Source organism: Haliaeetus albicilla, chromosome Z (genome assembly GCF_947461875.1).
Source record: "Haliaeetus albicilla chromosome Z, bHalAlb1.1, whole genome shotgun sequence".
NCBI lineage: Eukaryota > Metazoa > Chordata > Aves > Accipitriformes > Accipitridae > Haliaeetus > Haliaeetus albicilla.
Window position 1 is genome coordinate 37,675,111 of NC_091516.1, and position 23,543 is coordinate 37,698,653.

Below are 23,543 nucleotides of genomic sequence, written 5' to 3' on the forward strand. Positions count from 1 at the left end.
GCAGAAATCACCAGGACATCAGCCACCAGTAGTAACTGTCCTTGGTACGTAGCTCTAGTTGTAAAACACTGACTTTTAAGCCTACCCGTAAGTTCTTAGAGAGGCAACAAAGACGTTTTGAAGTTTCTTTGCTGGATTACAAGATTCTTATATGCCATTTTCTGAACAGAAAGAAGACTCAATGATTACCCATATATGTGATTATTTTAGTGGATTAGTTTCAGAATCACAAAAAAATTCTGATTAAAAATCAGACTGTAAGCATTATTGGCTGCATCATATTACTTTGGTTTTAATTAAGCAAAGAACATATCTACATCAAAGAACAAGCAGTGCTAGTGGCACTGAGCATACGCTGTATTAACAGATTCCGTTAATGCAGATTCCAACTTTAGCCTTCCTCCCACACACACACACATTACCATGGTGATTTGCAAAACTGGCTGCCTGAGATTTTGGAACAGTACAGCATTTGAAATGCCCTCAGCATCTTTGAATAGATGCAAACACAAATTAAGTTACATTTAAAGCGACAAGAAGCCACAAATAGTTTCATAAAGCTGTCTTTACAAAAGAACACTGACAAAAATATCTTAATATGACCTCAACCAGTAGAAACAAAGCAACAAAGCTTTTACATTAATGCTTTCTGTCCCTGAAAGAAAGGGAACCAAGTCTAAGGATTCTAGAAAAGAAACCACATACATTCAGTATAAAAAGCATAATCTAGAATCGCCCGTTATCTCTGTCAACATTTGAGTAGCTATCTCTGGAAGCGGCCCTTTCAGAACAACATATTTTCTTTAAAGGAATTCTTAATTTATATACTATTTCACTAAAATGCACACTTGTTTGGATATAACAGGTCTATGCTTGTTGCGAGTTTCCCACAAGTAGGATCACTCTTGATGCAGTTTCCTTTTATTAATTATAATTTTCAACAGAAATTTGAAAAAAAAAATCATGTTAAGAAATGAGGGTCATCTTACTGTGAACACATAGATATCCTGACAACATAGAGGGCACAGGATTGGGAGCCACCATGACAATTCTTGGTTCTTTGTGCTCCAACCAAACAATAGGTTAAACAAGCAAATCCACCACAAACTCTGGTATCTGTATTGTCCTGTCTTTAGTGATAATGTCTCATACTTTAATTTGTATGCACCTTGGGATACAACTAAACACAATTATGATTCTAATGAAGAAATACAAGGGGCAAGACTTCACCATAAATGCTGCCTGCAGGTAATGACCAATATTACCCTTGCAAATGCATTCTTGCAGAGATGCAGCTGACTTTCTTCACAGACACAACTGTAATAAATTTAGGATCTCAATGAAAGGTTCACCACTAACTTCATCGTAGCCAGGGTTTGACTTGACACACTTAAAATTGAAAGGCATCCCTTCCACTCCTACTGACTTCCCAGGAAAGGCCTGTGGTAAGTGGAAGCACCACTTAACATTCATGCCTGGGTGAAGAAGAGGCACCAGCGCAGGGATTTACAGACTCTTCTTTAGAGCCCTCACAGGAAGCTTGGCAATGGTGGGACCTGGAAGGTGGTCCATGTGGAAAAACTGGATTAGAGTCAATCACATGCTTCACAACAGAGTGGCTGCACTGACATACTGCCCCTTCAAATCCACCTCAGTACAGTCTTAAATCCAACTAACATTTTTCAAGAGCATCACAAGGCTTTACCCATTACCAGATAGCTTAGCAGAAAACAAGTTACAATTGTGTCAAGTAACAGAGCTGGACACACCTAGATTTATCTTTCACTGTTAAGTAAGTCACTATTTCAACAATGAAATAAAAAGACTTGATTACACAGCAAACCCTGGCTGTACCAGTGACATGATCAGTGACATGCTCCTACTGTGAGCAGATCACCTATGTAAGATGAATTTTTTGATAGGACAAAAAAAATAAAAAGAAAACAAAGTAATGCACCATAGCTACCGACTTAGGTCTTCCATTAGCTCCACAAATTATTCTCCCCATATGCTTGAGAACAATAAAAAAATTAAAAATCTGATGAGCACAGAGTGCATGAAATACCGAAACTAAAGCAATTTGAAGAGCACTCCCTGCTCCCTCCTCCCCCCCTTAAAAATTAGGGGTTACTTAAAACAGGTATTTCTAAACCTTTCTTTCAGTCCACCATAGATTGACTTCTTGGGTATGTCACCACAAATAAAAAAACAGGTGAACTCCTGCTTCTGCAATACTTACACATACTTTTGGCCAGAAAAAAAGTTTCTGTTGTATCTCAAAATCTGTTTATACAGTTCAGGTGAACAGGACTACTCTTAACTTCAAACTACTTTCTTACATCAACTTTGATTTATTTTTATTATCTTAAGGCAGAACAACCCTTATAAAACTCAGCTTATTAGAAAAGGATTTCAGTACAGAAAATCAGGGCAAGATACCATTCACTTAAGTGTTAAGAGGGGAAATAGGTAGTTGATCTCAAATGAAAAATTGTTCACAGGAAGCTTTAAAGGAGTAGGTGGAATTCCTTTAGCAAATAGTGTTTGATGAGAATAGCTGCATCACATCGGGCCAATTAAAAGAGATGTTATCAGTCAGCACAAGAGTTATTGAACATAAGCCATAAGATAAAAGCAACCAATAAACGTAACAAAGAACTTTCTGCATGTAAAATTTCAATAGTTACTAGTATGACTGTTTTGACGAGGAAGCCAACTGCAATTTATGAAAGTCCTATTTTTGCACAAGATTTAAACAGTCTCCAAATTCAGTGGGTCAGTGCAAGAAAGATGACAGAAGATCCTCTTCCAAAAAGAAAGTGAGGGAAAAGCATACCAAGCCCCCACAAAGATAAGCCTGTACTTTATGATGAAGAAGGCACCAACTTTAAAACAGAAATCACCAACTTCATTCAAAAGACAGACACACTGGTGGGTTAACCCTGGCTGGACGCCAGGTGCCCACCAAAGCCGTTCTATCACTCCCCCCTCCTCAGCTGGCCAGGGGAGAGAAAATATAACAAAGGGCTCATGGGTCAAAATAAGGACAGAAGAGATCACTCACCAATTACTGTCATGGGCAAAACAGACTCAACTTGGGGAAAATTAACTCAATTTATTAACAATCAACCAGAGTAGGGTAACGAGAAATAAAACCAAATCTCAAAACACCCCTCCCTTCTTCACCAGGCACAACTTCACTCCCGGATTCTCTACCTACCCCATCAGCAGTGCACGGCGATGGGGAATGGGGGTTGCAGTCAGTTCATCACACATTGTCTTTGCTGCTCCTTCCACCTCAGGGGCAGGACTCTTCACGTTCTTCCCCTGCTCCAGCGTGGGGTCCCTCCCACGGGAGACAGTTCTGCATGAACTTCTCCAACGTGGGTCCTTCCCACGGGCTGCAGTTCTTCACAAACTGCTCCAGCATGGGTCCCTCCCACAGGTTGCAGTCCTTCAGGCACAGACTGCTCCAGCATGGGCCCCCTGTGGGGTCACAAATCCTGCCAGAAAACCTGCTCCAGGGTGGGTTCCTCTCTCTCCACAGGTCCTGCCAGGAGCCTGCTCCAGTGTGGGCTTCCCACAGGGTCACAGCCTCCTTCGGGCATCCTCCTGCTCCGGCGTGGGGTCCTCCACAGGCTACAGGTGGATATCTGCTCCACCGTGGACCTCCCTGGGCTGCAGGGGGACAGCCTGCCTCACCATGGTCTTCCCTATGGGCTGCAGGGGAATCTCTGCTCCAGAGCCTGGAGCACCTCCTCCCCCTCCTTCTTCACTGACCTTGCTGTCTGCAGGGCTGTTTCTCTTACATGTTCTCACTCCTCTCTCTGGCTGCCATTTCTGTGCCCCCTGCAACTTTTTTTTCCTTCTTAAATCTGTTATCCCAGAGGCGCTACCACTATGGCTGATGGGCTCGGCCTTGGCCAGCAGCGGGTCCGTCTTAGAGCTGGCTGGTATTGGCTCTGTTGGACATAGGGGAAGCTTCTAGCAGCTTCTCACAGAAGCCACCCTGTAACCATCCCCCTGCCCCGCTACCAAAACCTTGCCACACAAACCCAATACACACACTTATTTTTTCTATGTGGACAATTAGGATTTTGACTGGGAAGGCTTTGGTGACAACACACTTTCTATTCTGTGGAAAGAAAGTTTTCCTAAGAAAACATTTCTGAACTCTGTGCAGTAACTGATAAAGTTCAAGACATGTACAGTCAGAAAAAAACATGTTGAGTTGTACAGTAATTTGTAAAAAAAGCACAAGAGCCCAAAATACCCAGCAAACAATAACAGTCTGTAATCCATTATTTGATTCATGCATTATTTTGCCCTTGCACTGTGATTTATATACAGATAAAACAAATAGCTCTGTTTTAGCCTAAATGGTTAGAGATACTTACAATATTTTATCCTTGCTTGCCTGAAGTGCAACTGTAAGTACTGTAACAGTTTTGCTGTGAAAAATTATTGGAGTGGTCATCACTGTGCGTAATCTTCTCCCAGTGTTAGGAGCCCCTTATTGTTTAGATGAAAGTTTCTCCTTTACTATGCTAAAGATGAATTGCAATTTCCCCTCCAGCACCTCTCCCCCAATGTAGAGGCAATGGTTTATACAGTGCAAACAACACTCATCATGACACTTCTGCTACAATTTATGGTGCGGAGAGGATTCAAACTCTGTCCAGTGAAGGACTGAGCTGACAGTTTTCTAATAACCACAGTATCAGACCAAGTGCTCAGGTAACTGCAATCCAATAGATCTTCGACATTACTAGATGTTGGCCTATACCGTGATCCATACTTTCAACATCAGGCAAATAAGCACGCCATCCACTGAACACAACGCACAGAGATCCATTTCAGTTGTTTGTTGAATATGCCTTAACCATAACTTTGAAGCAAGCTGAACAGTTCCTAGCTCTTCAGGCAATGCAACTGTCAGCAGCTTGCTTTCTCCCATGTACCACTCTGACGCACTACTGCACATGCAGAGAGAAGGTATCAGTTCTCCCTCTGACATCTCATGACAAATATTACCAATGTGATTGGACAGAAAGCTATCTAAATCAGAGGAGGAAGTTAATATAGTATAGTCATGTGTCCAGGAAGAAGCCTGCAAAACCTGCTGATGATCGCATTGACACCTTATGTCTTCCTCTTTACACCTCCCTCCTAAACCCTTCTGTTAATGTGACGCTGACAAAGAAGATGGAAGAGTGCTCTGAATTAGGTCTCCGCTAATTAACTGTGCCTTCATTACAGGCAAGAGAGCTCCTCTTCCTCTTGGAGTTGAGGAGAAGCAATCAAGAGAAATCTTCTGTTCTTCTTGGGACAGTAATTACCCTTGGACTAGTAGTTTCATCTCACACATCCACTTATAACCACACACAAAAAATTGAACTAGAAAGAGACCAAAGGGGTCCTCAGACAGAGTTATCCAGCTATGTAACAGGCACTGAGAACAGACCTTCTCAATAGGACACACACCAGCCTAACTTCCTACAGTCTCTTTGTTAGTAACAGCCAGCTTTCCCACTGCTAAACCTCCTCTTCGATCTGCTCTTTACATGAAGCCCCTGCTTCAACATGTTCAGTGCAGCTGTTTGATTGCTCTCTTACCCACCTTCATTTGTTCCAGGTTGCTTGTTCCTTGAATTTGTCATTATTTCTTGACATCATCACTGATCATGCAATAAAACAAGAGACACTCACTAATCATGCAAGACAGACTTGCTTCATCAAAATATCCTGAAACTTTTAAGTGACCGTGAATACTCAAAAGCCTTCAGATTTACTGACATTTTTTAAACAAAAAGGAATCCAACCCACCCATCTCAGGATCAGCATCCTTCAGGGAAGCATTCCTCCTCCCCCTCACCCCTTTATTTTCCTCCCAGGCTTGGCTACAGGAAGGAACACCATGTCCCTGCTTTTCTAATACATCTCCATTTAGTCTATTAAAAAATTTGTTCTGGAAAAAAAAAAAAAATCATTTAGTTGTGCAATCATCATCATGTACGCTTAGCTTCAGTACTTTTAATGCAACAGTATTACAGCAAGACAGCTATGATATTCAAAAAACTCCCTTATGTTAACCCTACTAAGTATACTGTAAGAACTGATAACATTGCATTAGAAAACAGGCATATATGTACCAGCTACATTTGGGGAGTAAACAGCAGCCAATTCCCTACCATCCTTCAGCATATATAAGAAAGCATTTCTCTGATTTTTAAGGTATCAAAACAGTGACTAGCACTTTCACAACATCGCCAGTTCTTTTAAAACTCAGTCACTTGCTTTCCAGGCCAATATTAAGATTAGGATGCACAAGAAGACTAATATTAAACAGATACGGTAGTTACTAGCAAACACATTTTAATGAGTACAACACAGTAAGGTACAACAAGGCTCTATGAAGGGCCACACAAGTCTTCACCCTTTTTCTCTATCTGAGCGCACAGAGATATACAGTGAGAAACAGATACCCAGAGGTAAGGTGGCGACCAAAGATAACTGTGTCATTCAGATGCATGTTTATGTAAGGTGACAATCTTTGATATTTGCTAGAACCATATCTAGTAAAAACATGTGTTGCAGTAATAAATTTGATGATAAATTGCTGTTCCGTTCCTGGACTCAGGTTGTCAAGTGTAATCAAGAGCTGCAACTAAGTTGCTGAAAGCTAGTTGAATAGTCAATGTATTACTTAAAAGTAAGTGAAAGTTAGTCATATTTTAATTCTATACAAGTACTTAGTGACACTGACCAGAACCCAGTGGGTTTCTGCACACAGAGCTAACACAAATCATGACAGAGTTTGCAAAACAGACTGGCAAGAGACCTTCTTTAGCACTATGGTATGCTAACCTTACATATTAATTTGCCACTCCACAACAAGCTAAGTTCACCAAAAATGAGACAAACAAAAAAAAAACCACCTGCAAGAGAGGAACGTCCAGGAAGTACTGTAACTTTTTTTTTTTTGTTACAGTATTGAGTAATTTAATTCCACATTATGCTTCATGCCTGAAGGCTGGTCTATAAATCACATTAAGCAAAGCAAATGTCTCAACACTATTCTTAATAGCTGGAAAAAACTTCTTGAACTCCAAGTAACTGCCACCTCAGTCATATACCACAGAATGAAATATGTTTTCCTTGTAATTCGTATGTCAATAGCGTAAAGAAAAAGCGTTTTTCTTATAGTGTATTGTAATCCTAGCAAGAAATCCTAACTGAAAAGAAACCCCTTCACACCCCACCTTTGAGGGTCAAAAGGTCTGGCACAAATATCTAAAGGGTTTGTGCAAGTTTGCTCCAAAAGGCTGGCTCAAGTTACCAGGTGTTACACAGACTCCTCCCCAGTGGACAATGAATTATACCAGCAACTGCTGATTAACATCATTTCACCACCACAAACCATTACTTCTTCCAGAAACGTAAAAGAGTGTCAACTGCACTTCTTGTTAGGGAAAAATATGAAACGAGATGTTTAACACTTCTTGATTCCATGGGACATGACCTGATTTCTCGACACTGCTTTAGGGTTAATGTTTTATCACTGCAATGAAAGCTGTGATATCTAGGTTAAAAAAAGTCACAATAAAATATTTAGAAAGCCATTTGGAATGCACACTCAACTTCCCTTCTTCCCTTCCTGTTTCTAAATGAACTCAACTTATTTTTTGGACAGCAGAAACTATGATGGGATGTTCAAAACATTTCTAACTGTCTTTTCCCTATCGTGACAAGCCACGATGTCCACAAGGCTTCCCACAGACCACCCCACTGCAAGTCACAGAACTGCTGACACCCTCATAAGGTCAGAACTACTAGCAAGCTTCAAAGCAATTTATTTTGTCTGGTTATGTGACAGTGTAAGTAAATTGTCAATTACTTTTCAGCAAAACAGCCCTTAAATCAAAGATAACATATGACACAGCTGTAACACTTCTGGACAACAGTTTCAGAGTTCTTCATTCCTCTGGTGTACAAAGGCATTATAATGTTTTATAGACCGTACACTGTAATTTCCTATCTATACAACTTTGGTCTAGATACACAGAAAATTCACTAGGAAGCTTCATGAACATAGAATAACTGATTCTCTGCTGCGGAAAGGATACCAGCCTTGACTCAAAGCAGAAAGCATGCAGAAAGTATTACCCCTTAGCAAACTCATTTTAGATATCTGGACAGCTATATCCAGATTCTAGTTCCTCACTCCAGCTAATGGGAGAAATTAAATTTAAGAGAGCAGATGCAACTACTGACACACAATTAAATTTATGTACATACTAAAATTTATACAGTGAATTATCTCATTGCTTACTTGAGCTGCTACTTAGTTCATTAGTGGTTGCAATCATTTGCCTGATCACTTTCTATGATTACATCTACAATAGTCCCTTTCTCCCTTCAAAAAAATAATTACTAAACAAATTTAGTATTTTATTACATCTTTCAAAATTGCATCTATATTTCAACAACATAAAAAACAACTTTGAGAAACATATCTGTACCTTCACTGAGCTATTATTAATCAGATTACCTAAGGAAATTGACTAAACAATCCATATGAGAGAGAAAAAAGCACCACCGAACCTCAGTTACTTCAGTTAAATAAAAGGAAACATACTAGTATTACACTTACAGGTGTTCCCTATACATTGATTTAAGCTTAAAAGGTGACTGTCAGCCCTTGAGAATTAAGTAAGAACCACCACCAAAAAAAACCCTTAAAAAAGAGCTTGAGGCAACCCCTCCCCCCAGGTTTTACAGATATTCTTTACTTTTCTATTTTTTAATCAATTATCGCAGTCCAGGAGGCATATACGTGCAATGGGCGTGGGAAAAGTCTGTTCAGGGTTTCATTTAAACTACTTCTGAAGTTTTTCTCACACAAACGTGAAATAAATACTCCATTCACCCATCCAACTTCAAAAACAAAATCAGAAGACTTACAGTTTAATGCATATCCAACATCAGAGTTACAAGTCGCAGGACCTTATGCTCCCCTGCCCTATGAAAGCAAGATTTACAGTTTTGGTAAGAGCACAAGGTTACACACATTGAATAACTGCCTGAAAACCAAACGCTTAACCCAGACGACAAGCGCCACATTTCAAACCTCCGTGTTACGTACGACTCTCCCTCTCCAGATGCACAACAGAGTCATAGCTGCTACACCCCAGCGCCCACCACCACCCCCCGCCCCGGTCGGCCTTCCGCCCCTCACGCCGCTGCCCGGGGCTCCCCACGGCGGTCAGGGACACGGGTGGCGGCGGCCCGGGGGGGGGCGGCTCCGCGGCATCCCCGGCACGCCACCACGCCCTGTGCCCGGCACAGGCCGAGCCCAGGCCCCGCTGCCCGGCCGCTCCCCCACCTGCTCACGGCAGCACCTGCCCTCCCGCTTGGCCAAGGGAGGGGGGGCAAACAATAAAAAAGCCCCCAAACCCTGCTCACCTTTTCTTATCGCCCACCAAAAAAAAAAAAAAAAAAAAAAAAAATCCGTTGCTTGCTCCTTTCTGACGGAGTGTCAGGCGGGATTACCGCCGAGCATCACTGCCGCGCCCGCGGCACTGGCCAGCCCCGCCGCCCGCTCCCTGCTGCCCGCTGCCGCGGCGGCGGGGCCGGAGGCTCCCCCCCACAACGCCCCGCCCGGCCCAGCCCAGGCCCCCGGGCTCCTCGCTCGCCACTGCCCGGCCGCGGGGTCGGCGGTGCGGGAAACACCGGCGGTCTCAGGCGGCGGCGGCGGCAGATGGGCAGCCCCCACCCCCGCCGGCAGCGGCGGCAGCCCGAGCCCCGGCGCCCCCGCCCCGGGGAAGGGAGCGTCCGCGGCGCAGCCGGGCTCGCCGGCAGGTACCTGCCCGGCGGGCGCGCCAGGGAAGAGGGGCGGCGATAGGCGGGGACCCCCGCACCCCCGCCACTCACCGCTGCCCACGGCGGCGCCCGCTCCTTTGTCTGCCCGCCGCGCCCCGGCACCTCCGTCCCCCGCTGCCGGGCGCCCCGCGCCCCCTCCCCGCCGCGCTGGGGGCGGAGGAGGACGCAGAAGAGATCCGCGGAGGAGGCCGCTACCGCCCGGCGGTCACATGCAGCGGGCTGGCGGGCGCGGCGCAGCCCCCCCCCCCCCCGCCCCGCGCTCCCGGGAGCCCGGCCGGCAGGGTCCGAGGCGAGGTAGGGGGTGAAGATGGCGACCTCGGCGGCGCGGGGAGGGAATCCCCAGGCCGGCCCGCTCCGCGCTGCCGGCTGGGCTGGGCGCGCCGGGGAGGGGAGGGACAAAGGAGGCCGGGCGGCGGCGAGGACGGCTGCCGCTGCCCGTCAGCCCTATCGATGTACCGCCCGCGCCGCCGCCGCCGCGCTTTCAAACCGCCGTCAGGGCCCGGCGCCGCAGCGCCCCCTGCCCGCCCCGCTCCGATCGCCCGGGCGCGGCGGCTCCCGTCAGGCGGTCGGAGCGCGGCGACCGTGGAGCCACGGCGGGCCTTATTGCGCAACCCCAGTGGGCCACGGGGGCCGGGCTGGCGCCGGTGTGGTCCCCGGGATGGGCTCTCCCTGTCCGGAGGCGGGCGAAGCCAGCGCCTCCAGACTCCTCCGAAGCCGGCGGGGTCATCTCACCCCTCCTCAGGTGCGTTTTCTGCCTTCCCTCCGTGAGGAGATGGCACGCCCCGGGGCAGGTAGCGCAAGTGGCTGACCGTTCGGTAGCCGGCTGCCCGAAATTCGGTGCTGTCGTTGCAGAGGCCTTGAAGAGGTGTGGGAGGCGGGTCACGAAGGCTGGTGCGGTTGGGGTCAGACCTCCAGGAAAAGAGACGGGGCTCTGGCTTCAGGTCCCTGGCTGTCAACGGTAGCAAGCCCCTCTGCGCGTTGGTAAACTTCCCCATCCTACGTCCCCGTCCCGCCCCCCCCCCGGCAGTCACTTCAGTCTGTGACAGCAACCTGAACCTGACCTTGCTGAGAGGTGATGGCTCGGCACTCCCGTAAGTGATTTACTGATTCAAAATAGCTGTGGCACCACTGCTGCTCTTGAAGGGAGCTCTTTCCATTCCACTGGGTGTATGTTGTCTTTTAAAAAGAAAAAAGGGGGGAAAAAAGCTAAAGGTGGCAAGCACGACTCAAATGTGAAACATGACAAACGTGCAAGTTCAGGCGTTCCTGGCTGGGTGGCAAAGTACGGCCGGCAGCTCTACCCAGTGACGCCTTGGTGCTGCCGAGCTGCAGTTCTCCACGCAGGGAGAGGCTGCCATCCTCCGCCATCTCACCTGTGCGCTGCTTGTCCTGGTTTCGCACATCACCCGTGGTTCAGCAGCGTGGGTTAAAATGGAAAATGCAGCAGTGCTAACGAGTTGCCAGTAAGCTGAATTTGGACAGTATCACAGGGAAGGAGACTGGAGGGACCAATTGTAGAGTGGAAAATTTCCTGGTCTATCCCTAAATCCGCAAACAGCTATAAAACAGTCTGAAAAGGGTATCAAGCATTTAAAAAACATAAATTCAAAACCTTTTGATCTCTTAGTCTGTATGAATCCCTGACATTTACACTTATTAACAATATAGATTTCTTGTCGTTAGTAAGACAACGTGGTTGTTTTTTTTTATTTTTCCAGACTCTTGTTTTTATGATTTTGGACATTTTTCTAGGAGGTCTTTATTTGTGCCCACGGAGGTACCAGTTGTGGTTATGTCTAATTTGCCTTCAGAAGGACACCGTGTGAGGCATGCCCAGCCACTGATCTCCCCTTGCACAGACAGGGGCACTGGAAACCACTTCCAGCCCAGCACCCTGCCCGTGGTGTTTCAGCTGCATGTGTTTAGATGATGAACACCCTTATCTGATGCCTGCAAAGAACAGCTGCGATGGTTGCTTCCATTCTGCTTTAAGCTTCTCATTACTGTTAAGGGACTTACTTCACAAGAACCCTGTGAATGTAGAGAAAGTATTGTTCTCCCCACTTTCCAGATGAGAAATTGCAGCATAAAGAGGCAGTATTGCTTGCCTCAGGTCATACATATAGTGTGTGGTAAAAACAGAAATTTAATCCAAAGTTTGGGTAGAGATCTAACCACAAGCTCCTTTTCTTTCTCAAGCTCTGTTTCTCAGGACTCCGCTCCTGAAAAATTCTTGGGCAAAGGAGCAAAGCAATATTGAAGAAGACACACTAACAGAAATTCTGTTGAACTTGTGCAAAAAAAAAAGTGTTGTTAAATGCAAATGTTGCAAGTAGGCATATTTACACAGAGAACTTCTGCAGAAACATTATCCTCCTGGTTTGGTAAGTGTACAAACCAAGAAGGGGAACACCATGCAACATGTCGCTTCAGTGTTGTGCCTTTAAGACATGTGATGTAACTAAGAACTTCCAGCTTTTATTGGCCACATTTCATGCAGGAGCAGGTGAATCACAGGAGCATCACTGGAATCTTAGGCCAAAGCTGCTAACACATTAACAATTCCCATGAAGGACTGTCCACATTAGGAGTACCACTGTATTCTAAAGAGTTGTGGCATTTTCATCAGACCCTGTGCTAACACACGGTTTGAACTGTTCCACACAGAAATTCCTCTCAAGGAACAACGATGTGTCAAGTGCATGCATCCACAGTCATCCGTGTTAGATGGTTCCGGTACATCTTCAGAGTTTCGGGCATCTCCCCTGCCACGTGTCTCAACGGACACTAGAGAGCCCACAGGCACGTTGCGTAGCCCAGTAGCATGAATCTGTAAGAAGCCAACCCCTCCAGGTCCAGCAGCAGAGTCAGGAGATTGATCTGCTTTACGAAAGCGCATGCCAAATACATGTCAGAAGACAGTCATGTGAGGCTGCTTCTGGCAGCAATGGTATGTATTCAGCTGCCATAGTTACTAACAAAGTACTAATCGTGTAGTGTGTGAGAACAAACTGTGTACAGAGCCAGCCATGCTTGCAAATAAACTCAACTAAGCCTTCAATAGTTTGAACTAAGTTGGACAAATGTGCTCCGACCAACAGATTGTACTCTGAATTATTATGGTTAGTTCCTCAAAAGCATAGTCACGCTGTCTTTACCTCTTCCCAAGTATCTCTCTTGTGTCCTTCTGACTAAATACTGACCATTCTCCTGATTTGTTTCCCCAGTGACAGCCTTGCCCGTATTGCTGACTACTTTTACTAATTACTTCTTCCATATCCAAAGTTAGGCAAGAACGTTATCTTTCAAAAACTTTTTCCTCTCCCGCTGTCCTCAGGGCCTCATGCCGAAGCATGAGAAAATGGTCAGGCAGAAATAACTCAATATTTATATGAACCTCTGGTGATAAATTGTATTCTTCCCACCCTGTGGGCCAGGGTGCTTGCTAGTTGGCATATCAAACACAACAAATAGAAATCCATCATTGCTGCCTTTGATGGTGTCTGTGAAAAAAAGAGATTGCTTTTTAAAAGGGAAAAATTACTTTATAATTCTAAATATAACAATGTGTTGTTCTCCTTTTTTAAATGAATGATAAAATGAACATGTTAGCTGTGATTAAATGGCAGTGTGTGGGTATAACACTCATAAACACTATGGAATTCCTCTATTTCTAGTGTAGCCATATACAAGTCAGTGAAGGTGTGGACCAGCAATTACAAGCGGTTAAGGTAGCTATTCACTGAACTGCGTTAGCTGACCATAACTGCATTCCTTACCTGTGGCAACTGTGTGCCTTCATCCCGGCAGCCTAGACAAATGTGGTTTGTTTTGCAGTTGCCACAGGCAAGGAACCAGGAGTATGGTCCGTTAATGTGGCTCAGCTAACAGGAGGCAACGTGTTATGCTTTGCTCAGTCGTTTGCAAGGAAGGAGGGGTCTGTTCATGGCCAAGGCTGAAGGTGAGTCCAGTCATAACCACCAGCTTTAAAAGGAAGTCAGCCCAGTGAGTGGGGGTGATGGAGGTGGAGAAGAAAGGCTAGCTTCTTACTTGTCTTCTCTGCTAAAAGAGGAAGCTACTGGGGATATTCACTTTCCAGTGTTTTCTCTAAATGGTTCTTCTCTGTGAGTGAGTCTGGGTAAGGGAAAAACTTGCTTTTTCCAGAGCAAGCAGAAGTTTCACCTGGAAGTCCCAGCAAACTCTCTGAATCTGCATGCGTTTTGAATACAAGCCCCTCTACATGGCCTGGTAACTGTCCATGTAAAAGCTGATGCACCATACCCGCTCCCTTATGGCTTTATAGGTAGCATATGTCTTTTTCTGAATTAGATCCAGAGACCTGAAACACAAGCTGAAGTGCTCTTTCACCAAGTAGCGTGAGGCAGATTTACCACTCACGAAGAAAGTGTGGGGAGAACGGAAAAGAATGCGTGTCCTCTTGACTCAGTCACTTCTCACTCAACATGTAAAGACCTGAACTTGGCAAAGTAGCTCAGAGTTTTTCTGCATGATAAAAAGAAGATCCTTGAACAAAAGAAGCTCACCAAAAGAAAATCCAGAGGGATTTTCTCAGATAATAGTACTAGTAATAGAAATAATATTTTTTCTGACAGAAATGCAACCCCACAAACAATGGCGTTTTTTTACACTTGCAAGAACCAGGGCTGGTAGTTAGGTTTCTAATATATTTTCTGTAACTTCCCTTAATTTTGATTCTGTGCATGTACATGGCTTTGGAAAGTCGTAATTATTTAACATGCATCTCTGTTTCCTCTCTCACCCTCTGGCTGTCTGGTCTGTTTAGGTTGCATATTTCTGTTATGTTTGTGCTCTGTTTGCACATTGCCCAGTATTAAGCAACTCCCAATTTGTTTGGCTTCTCTACTTGCTATTGTGATACAAATAATAAATAATTCTACACTTTTAAACTTCATTATTATTTCAGAAGCTCTAGGGATTAACTTCATTTTCCTGTTTATGAAAATATAGTTTTATTGGTTTTACCAGAGATCAGGGGCATTTCATTAGGAACTGTAAAAAGCACGCTTTGTGTTTTACAGGCTTTGCAACATGCTACTATGAAACTGGGTAGAATGGTCTGGGATGGGAGGAAAACCCCTGGAATCCTCTGTGACATCTGATTTTTCTCATCATTGCTGTTAATAGTCCTAGGTGCCTTGCTAAGGGCACAGAGAGTTTTACAGACTTATCTCATTCGTACTGCTGGCTAGGTTTAAGTATTTTCCTAGGAAGCTTTTATTCATCTGGGAAAAAGTCCTCTGAAGTCAATAGGAGCTGTGTGTAAGTGACTTATTAGGTCTCTGAACCATTTACGATCATCCTTCCTAGCATCCAGCCAGCACTTTGAAGGCTGACATTGCTTCCTTGTTTTTGTTCTGTAAGTTAATTATCTTCTTTTTTCTTTCAGAGTTTTTGATTGCCACTTCCATTAACGATTTATACTCGCTGTTTTTTTGAATGCAACCATATCAGCCCTGTTCTGAACTGCAAACTAGGTGGACTTACATTCTCACTCCTATAAGCATGCCTGTCCCTGCAGCAGAACCATGTCAATTTAACCAAGGAACAGTGACAAGATGGCAACTCTTCATCTGGTAACAATATAAATCCCCATTGCTTTTTTTTTACTTTAAGCTGTTCAAACCCATTTGCCTCTGCCCCTGCCCCCAAGGACCATAAACAGGAAACCACCATTCCTAATACTTTCAGAATAATTCTATTTCTGACTTTAAAAAAATACAACAGGATGCTGTATCCAGTATCAGGGGTATTTTATGCTTCTAAGGTGAATTCTGTCCTCTTCATGAAACATTTTCTTGGTTCCTAAACACAGGGAAGTACCCCAACCTGATGCTGACCTTAGAACTTGAATGACTTAGTGGAGATGTGCCACTGTCTTCAGTGAGACGAATTTTTTACCTTGTGTGCTCAGCTTCCTAACACAGTGCTTTGTGTGCCTGGGTCTTTTTTCTTTATACCAGGAGCTTTCATATTCAGTTCCACCTTATAAATTTCAGTGTATCTTTTCCACTGTTTTGGTTTTGGTTTTTTTTCCCTACACTGTACAGTGTTTATTGTAGCTAGTTTAATTTCATTATTTACTTTTAAGCAGTGAACAGAATCTTACTCAGCTGATGGATAGGTAGTACTAAAAGCCTGCTTGCAGCAGTATTTGGCTGTGCCATCAGCCACTCCATTAAGATGCCTTCCTTGTTTATGTAACTGGCAGTAAATTGCATCAACTCATATATTGTTGGTATTTTTGATCTCTTGCCAACCTGCTAGATTAATTTTGAATTGCTTTTATTCCTAGGCCACCAAAGATTGACGACATGTGTTTTGAACAGGACATTCGTATTCATGAGAAAAAACCAACCACCCTCAGCATCTGAACAGTGACTGTATGCCCTGAAGTGTATGCTTTTTGAACTTGCAACTGGGATTTCAGACAGTATTATCATTAAATACTGGTATTTATTTTGTGTTCATAGTACTGGTCAAAAGAGGTGGGGCTCACAACAGAACTAGATGATGTGCTGGGGAAAACGTGCTGAGATGTTTCCTAGAACAGGAATCCCACTAACTGCTAGCAGAGTTGGGAGAATTTCAGAAAACTCTCAGGTCAAGCCAAAGGCAGTATATATGTAAGTTGCCTTAAAAATTAGACTCAAATGCTATCCGTGCCACAGAAAATGTGTGTGTGAGGTTACACAGGGTTTTTTTATCACTACGCCATCAGCCTCACTGACTCATTCTTGGGGAAGGTGTAGTTTTGCACGTCCAGCTGTACTGCCAGACAGAGTTTGCCACAACAGGGCACGGGTGTCTGCACATGGCTGGGCCCAAGCACCTGCCTTTTTATTCCTGAATTGAACAAGCCCATTGATGTAGCAAATAACATTGATAATGGAGTACAAGTCACATGAATGTTGTCCATAGTATTAGGTAGGAGAATGTTTTCCTGAAGGGTGAATGGATGATAACATCCATTCTGAATGCTAGTCTCAGATTTGCAAAGGGAGATGAAATCTCGATCTGTGCCAAAACTGCAAAAGAGGACAAAAGTATGCATCTAGTTTGAAATATGACTAAGATGCACCCACAGTAAGAGAAGTATGAAGTATGAAGTTCCATGAATGCTGGAATCCATAAATTCTAGTTTCTTAGGATTTCTATCCTGTGATTAATTCCCTGGTGTCTCGTAAAAAGTCAAATGACCGAAGTTTTTCTTGCAGTGGAGACATTCAAAAAGTCTCTACTGTGTGATTTCTCCACAGTCTAATGAAGGGAAATAACATTCTGTAGTTGCCCATCTCCCGGGCAGGGTTTCTCTTCTCTCTTGGACTACCTCTTTTAATGAAACTTGTAGGGACTTACAAGCTGGGACTTTACCTTTTATGACAAACAGACACACACAGCACACACAACTTGAACTAAGGTAAAAAACCCCTTTACTTACGCAGACAAAAGAAGAGAAACTCTAGCACAAAACTGAAAAAATCAGCAAATAGAATAACAGGAAAATAGCTTTAGAGAAATCTCAGATTTTCACATATATGTATTTGGGAGAATTGGCCTTGAAAATGGGACTATCCAATTACCCAATTGACATGATGAAAATCATAACTGCCATAGGCAGCCAGAATACATTTTTTTCCGGCAATATATGGTGGCAGTAAGTTCTGCCAGCTAATCACACTGTAAATCCAAATATTCTCTGAAACTCTCTTTCCTCTCTATCTTGAGTGACTGCCTTTTCTCCCCTGTGGCACAAAATTGAGAAAGCAACATTTAATCAACCGTTTTCTTTCCCTTTACTAGTCTTTATTTAATCTTAATTCACTTCCTTTCCTCACGAAACCATGCGAAATGTGGGAAGCTTTCCTCAGAGGTGACTGTTGAGCTCTCTGTAGCAGCATTGCTATAAAACATATCAGAGCATCGGGATATCTAACCTGAATTAACTACAATCCTACTGTATCCAAAGACAAAAAGAAATAGACATATGTTTCTACAATAAGGGGATTTAATGCCTTGGAAGTCATCCTGCAAAAAAATAAATAGTTCACCTGTATGAATTAATTGGTAAGTTGCAAACTAAAAGATTATCAAGTATGGCCTTCTGAGAAGTGTCAAAAGAAGTGGATTCCAGAGGTATGAGTCCTCAGTGGAAGTAGCATGCTGTCATGCCTTCAGGGTTTTACCTGGCAGCCAGCAGCAGGAGCAGTGCAGTAGGTTGGTACTGGTGTAACAAGGGTGAGATGGCCAAAGCTTCCTTCCCACTTCAGTGGCATTTGTATGAGGCCTCCATCCAGTGAGACAAGACATTAGATGGTCTTTATTATGATAACCAACACTTTGAATGGCACTGAAAGTAGTTTTAACTAAGGCTTATATGTTGTATCTCACGTATTCCTGGAACCTCCTTTTTTGTGGGACAGCCACAGTAGCACAGCAGGAAGTGATTGCAGTGCAGAGAAATATCTTCCCTTGCAATCATTCAGAGAAATCTCGGGCCATTCAGAATTCTCCACTGGTACCCAAGTCTTACCTCCATCATGTTATGGAACAGTTTAAAGAAAATATTTGAGGTGAAAGTAATAAAACAACCATGCTAATTCATACAAGTAAGTTTCTGTGAAAAATGGCAGGAATGCACACCTGATTTCCCCCTGTAAATAGAGGCATTCAGCTGCTGCTAATTAGCATACCCGTGTCCTGCAATTTTAGTAGAGTTTGGTGGATTCTGAGTAATTGCAAAGAAAAAGGCACTGCATGATAAAACTAGGTCAACAAACTTAAAAACAATCTAGGCTTTAAATGGTTATTAAGTGTAATTCAAGTTCCAAATTAGGAGCCAGATCTTGGAGGTGCTCCAGATGTTGAACTCCCATTGAAATTTACAGCAACTTCAGCAACATCTCTTACTAAAAAGCAATAGGACTTTTATTGTACCTAAGTAGATTTCAGCTATTCATTCCAGAACAGTTCATTCTGTAAACAAAGCACACCGGTGTAGATACTATGCATAAGCAAAACAAGTATGCTACCAGACCAGGTTCAGCAGTTTAATAGGTTACCCCTTGCTAAATAATATAACTGTTACTTTTCTAACATCCCCAAAATAGTCCAAGCAAAATGTTGATGAATTGTTTTTCCACTTTGAAAATCCCTGACAAAGAGACTGATCACAGTGTGCATAAATTAAGAAGGAAAAAAAAGTTATAGTGAAAATGTGGCGGATAGGGAACAACTATATAAAATGTCCCACCCACTTATATATTTAGGAAAAAACAGTCCAAGGATTTATATGCTGAATACCTCACCGAAACTGTAAAGGGTCTTTTCCTCAAACAACCCACAGCTGAGCTGTACATGGCAATGATACATAAATAGGACTGTGCCCTGGAGGATATAAGGATGTATAATTTTGAAAAGGCAGTATGTACTTTGGTGCTTTGTGTCCACCACGTGGTTGCTTCCCTTTTGGTTTCTGTATTTTTAGCCCTGTTGGTCCAAATACACATTTGGAAGCAGGTTAACCACCTCGTTTCACTGATACCATACGTAGCCTACCTGTGTGAAAAAAACAGAACCAGCTGAGACGTCCTGGTTAACACACTGCATCGCCCTATCCAGGGAGTGAGGAATTCAAAGCAGGGAGTAACACCAGTGTATCACACAGGCCGTTGTTACAGGCTTCATTTCCGTAGCTTTATTGGGTAGAAGAGGGTCTGTAGGACACCAAAAGCAAGTGACTTGCTTCAGTGTATGGAGGACTGGGAACAACATTCTGCTTCACGACTCCCCCCAGATGTTTAGTTTTGTCACCATCTAGTTATATATAGCGGTTCTATTTTGAGGCCCAGTCCCTAAGGCACTTCAAGTGCTGATAGCCAAATCTGGGCTTAAACCAAAATCTTGCTGTAAAATAGCTAGCACAATTTACCCATGCAATGTGGGATCACATTTAAAAAACATTTAAATCCACTCAAGCACTAAGCTTTTGTTTAAAGGTATTTTTTAACCTACAGGTTGCCAGTGCTTGGGCAACTTCAGTAATGTTAAGAACAAGTGGGAACAACAGCAAAGACATGCTGCTGGCAACCAGTGCTGCTCAAACCTGTTCCACATAGCTGTCAGAGCTTTCCCCGTAATACTGCACTGGCAGATTCCCACCACTCAGGAATGGTTGGAAGTTTTTGACAAAAACTTTTGGTAGCCTCTAGCAAACGTTTACAGATAGATATTGTAAGATACTTTACCTATAAGATACTTGTAGTGGCAAACTGGGTTTAATGTGTAGGCATACGTCAACTGGCGTTTAAATAGAAAAAGCGTACTAACTCATTGGGGTCATAAGACAGATTTGGAGTGGTCTTCCAGGTTTTTTCCCCAACCCATTCTAGATTTGGAAAAAAAATGAGAGATTTCCTGGGAAGTGAAACTCTCTACCTATCTCCAATGCCACTTCCTCAAGAATGCAGAGGTACTTATGATCACATAATCTGAGAAAAAAAGAAAAAAATAATAATGCAAGGATGTATCCTAGAGGACTATTTTTGCTCTCAGTGAAATCAATTTATAAATTCCCGCTGACTTCAATGGAAGCTGGATTAAGTTTAGTTAGTTTTAGAGGAACTTTAGTAGGAGAATAGATGTATGCCTTGGGCAAAAAGAGAATGAGGGACTTTCAAAGTATCAAATTAGAGACATGGGGCTCATGTTCCATTTATTATGCCCAGACAATCTAGTGTGGGAACAGAACAATTAAATATGCTCTGGCCTTCCTTTACAGATTTTCTCCTACTGCTTCTCTCAAATGGTACTTAAAAAGAACACACATGCACACACACCCCCCAACCCTGCTCTTAAAGCTATAAAATTCCCCCCCGTCCCTACCCCAAACTCCCTCTGTATCAAACAGTTCTTTCACACATGCAAATTTATAACCCAGGAACAGGCCAGATTCTGTTTCAGAAAGTGCCTCAGCTTTGCTGAGAATTTCGTGTTTACCTGCCATCATGAATTACATGCATTTCACCATATAGTATTGATTGGGTCATGATTGTCTTTCCAGTGTTTCAGTCTAGGAATGCACGCTTATGCCAGGATAGAGTTGGGATACACCCAGTGATATGGGAACACACTGTACCTGCCTCTTTTTCCTGGTTGTACCTTGCTTGTTATACAAAGCTAACTAGGATTAGCAGCCCATAGGTGCTGTCCTTCTGCAGGTCCTACGTTCAGCACGTTGGTGGACCAGAACATGGGACATGCCACAAAGCACACTTACCCCACAGTGAAGACACAGCCTATTTGTTCTATACTAATTTTAGAAAATCTCACAGCTGTCAAATTTCAGTTCAAATTTTATAACTACTGATATATATGTTCCTGAATAAGATACCAGTTTCTCTGGCTTTTCTGTCCATTTGGAGTTCACGCATATATGACTGCTGCATATGCAATTTTTACAAGTACAACAAATGGAATCTACAGAAGCAGGAAATGGCTACGTATTCATTCATTTCCCAAGGTGGTCAACTGCTTTGAAAACAGGGAGCAGGAGCAGGCTGAAAATTTATTGGAAGCTCAGGATATTAAATATAATTACTGTTAGTTTTGTTGTTGTTTACTGTTTGCCTTGGGCAGGCATCCAAAAGCCCCACAATGTCATATTTAAAACCAAAACAAGAAAGTTCTCACATATGTAGAACTACATCCTGCCTTGAGGATCATGAAGGAGGAGGTGAGGATTGCTAAAAGACGAGCTGGGTAGCCTTGGTACCACTCTGACAGTTCCAGGCTACCCACTGAAAGACAAATCTTTCTCCCCAGGTTTTTATCAAAATGGTCTGTTTCAACCCAATTTGTCACTGAAAAAAATGCCTTTGCTGGTGCTTACTTCATGCAGAACTATAATCCAGGGGAAAAAAAAAATTTGGCCACAGGTATATTTTCTAGCAGTTTCCTTTTTCCAGTTGTCTCTTTTGCTTATATTATTTTTTCCTTTAAAGTGCTGAGGATTCATGAATTTCCAATTAGCTCACACCTATGTTCATCTTCCAAAATCCCCAAAATATGTGTAGTGTAGACATGGAGTCTTCTGCACTGAGTGCTTTGCTCTACTGCACTGCTGCTGCTGCACTGTGCTAATTGCTCATGTAGAAACTGAACAATTTCAGATTTAGACTCTGAACTATTTCAGATTTAGAGTAAGCACATCACACAGCAGACTGTAGCAAGCCATGGACAAAACTTGGCTGGAGTGCGTTAGGCTTTCTGTCTCTTCTAAGCAGCCCTGACATACTGTGTACCCTGTTATACTGCCTAAGTATGGATTTACATACCTAACTTTGTCATCAGCCTTTGAAAGTGACTACTAATCTGGCTCAGAACTCAGGACCGCTGGCTTTCCAGCTTACTATACTCAGGACATTTTACAATCCCACCTGCACATAGGATGTTTATTTATTTTCTGTTTTACTCGTTTGAAAAAGATAACTGCTGGATCCTCATTTGGCAATACAGAAAAGGAAACTGCATTCATATATATTTGTTTATTATATACATTAAGGTTCAGATAGACCTATAGTGACACAGAGACCTCAAAATTAGTGCCTGAAAAATTAGACCCTCTGAATTCACTGATGTACAACAAAAGATGTAAATTGAACAGCTGGGGACAGAATGTTTCACTTCCGTGTTGTTAAAAAATTAGACTGTTGGACCCTGGCCATTCAAGGACTATTTGATTGCTGTACTTGTATTTTCTACAGAGAATTAATAAATAATGACATCAAATACACGTGCATGCATGCATGGTTGACAGAGAGGGAGAACCAGTTCCATGAGGCTCCAACAACTGTAAACTCCTGTGAGGGCATAAAAAATTGAAAAGTGCCTTACAAACTGAGTCACTGGTGCATATTAGCAAGAGCAGATTTGCAGATAACAGTGTATAAATATAAACTAATCATACAAATAACTTTTGAAAACTGCCTATAACAGAGCAAGTGGTTCATTAAAAACATCCCCATTGTTTTTCTTTATTCCCTTTTGTATCAGTGGTTCTGCTGTAATTCTTTTTGTATTCTTGCATCATTGCCAGTGGTGCTATCTGGAGAGAAACAACTGAAGCAACTTTAAAGGCTGCTGTCTCTATGTGGCCACAAGATGCTAATACTGCAAGGCTGCTAATTCTGCAAGCTGACTTTCTCTCATTTCATGCTTCTATTGCCCCAGATAAAATAACTGTCGCAGAAAATGTTGTGCATAGCTCTATAATTTCTCCTCAGACTGGCAGCAAGGGGCTGCAGAAAGCTGTGTTCTTAGCTGCTGCTTCTCGTACACATCTTTCCTAGTTGTCTCTTTGCTCTGCTGTCAACAGTGAAGTGGGTTTACAATCACAAACAGTGATAGACCTCCTGCAGTAATGCAGAAGTGAAAGGAAAAGAGCTACTGACAGGGATGAGCTACCCATGGAAGAAGGGGACCGACCCTTCTTCAGTGTCCTCTTCCAGCAAGGAAATAATATCCTTGGCTTGTGCTTTTGACTGGGCTAGACTGAATGGACGTTTGTTCTTTGACGATGCAAAGGGTCCCTTTTCAACCACAAAAAGGGAATAAAAACCACA

The 23,543-nt window shown here is 43.2% G+C and overlaps 1 protein-coding gene across 7 annotated transcripts in view; it reads right to left on the reverse strand.

Moving 5' to 3' along the window:
* CDC42SE2 (CDC42 small effector 2) overlaps positions 1-10,231 on the reverse strand; it is an 86,636-nt gene extending 76,405 nt beyond the window's left edge. For 4 of the 7 annotated variants that reach the window (XM_069776791.1, XM_069776793.1, XM_069776786.1 and 1 more), the window contains exons 1-2: positions 9,934-10,231; positions 8,965-9,022 (exon numbers count right to left, since the gene is read on the reverse strand). The gene's annotated coding sequence lies outside the window, so the exon portion shown is untranslated. Of the gene's footprint in view, positions 1-8,964; positions 9,023-9,929 lie in introns of all 7 variants that reach the window. The other 3 variants (XM_069776794.1, XM_069776787.1, XM_069776795.1) reach the window with 2 other exon arrangements.
* Between the last annotated feature and the right edge of the window lie 13,312 nt (positions 10,232-23,543).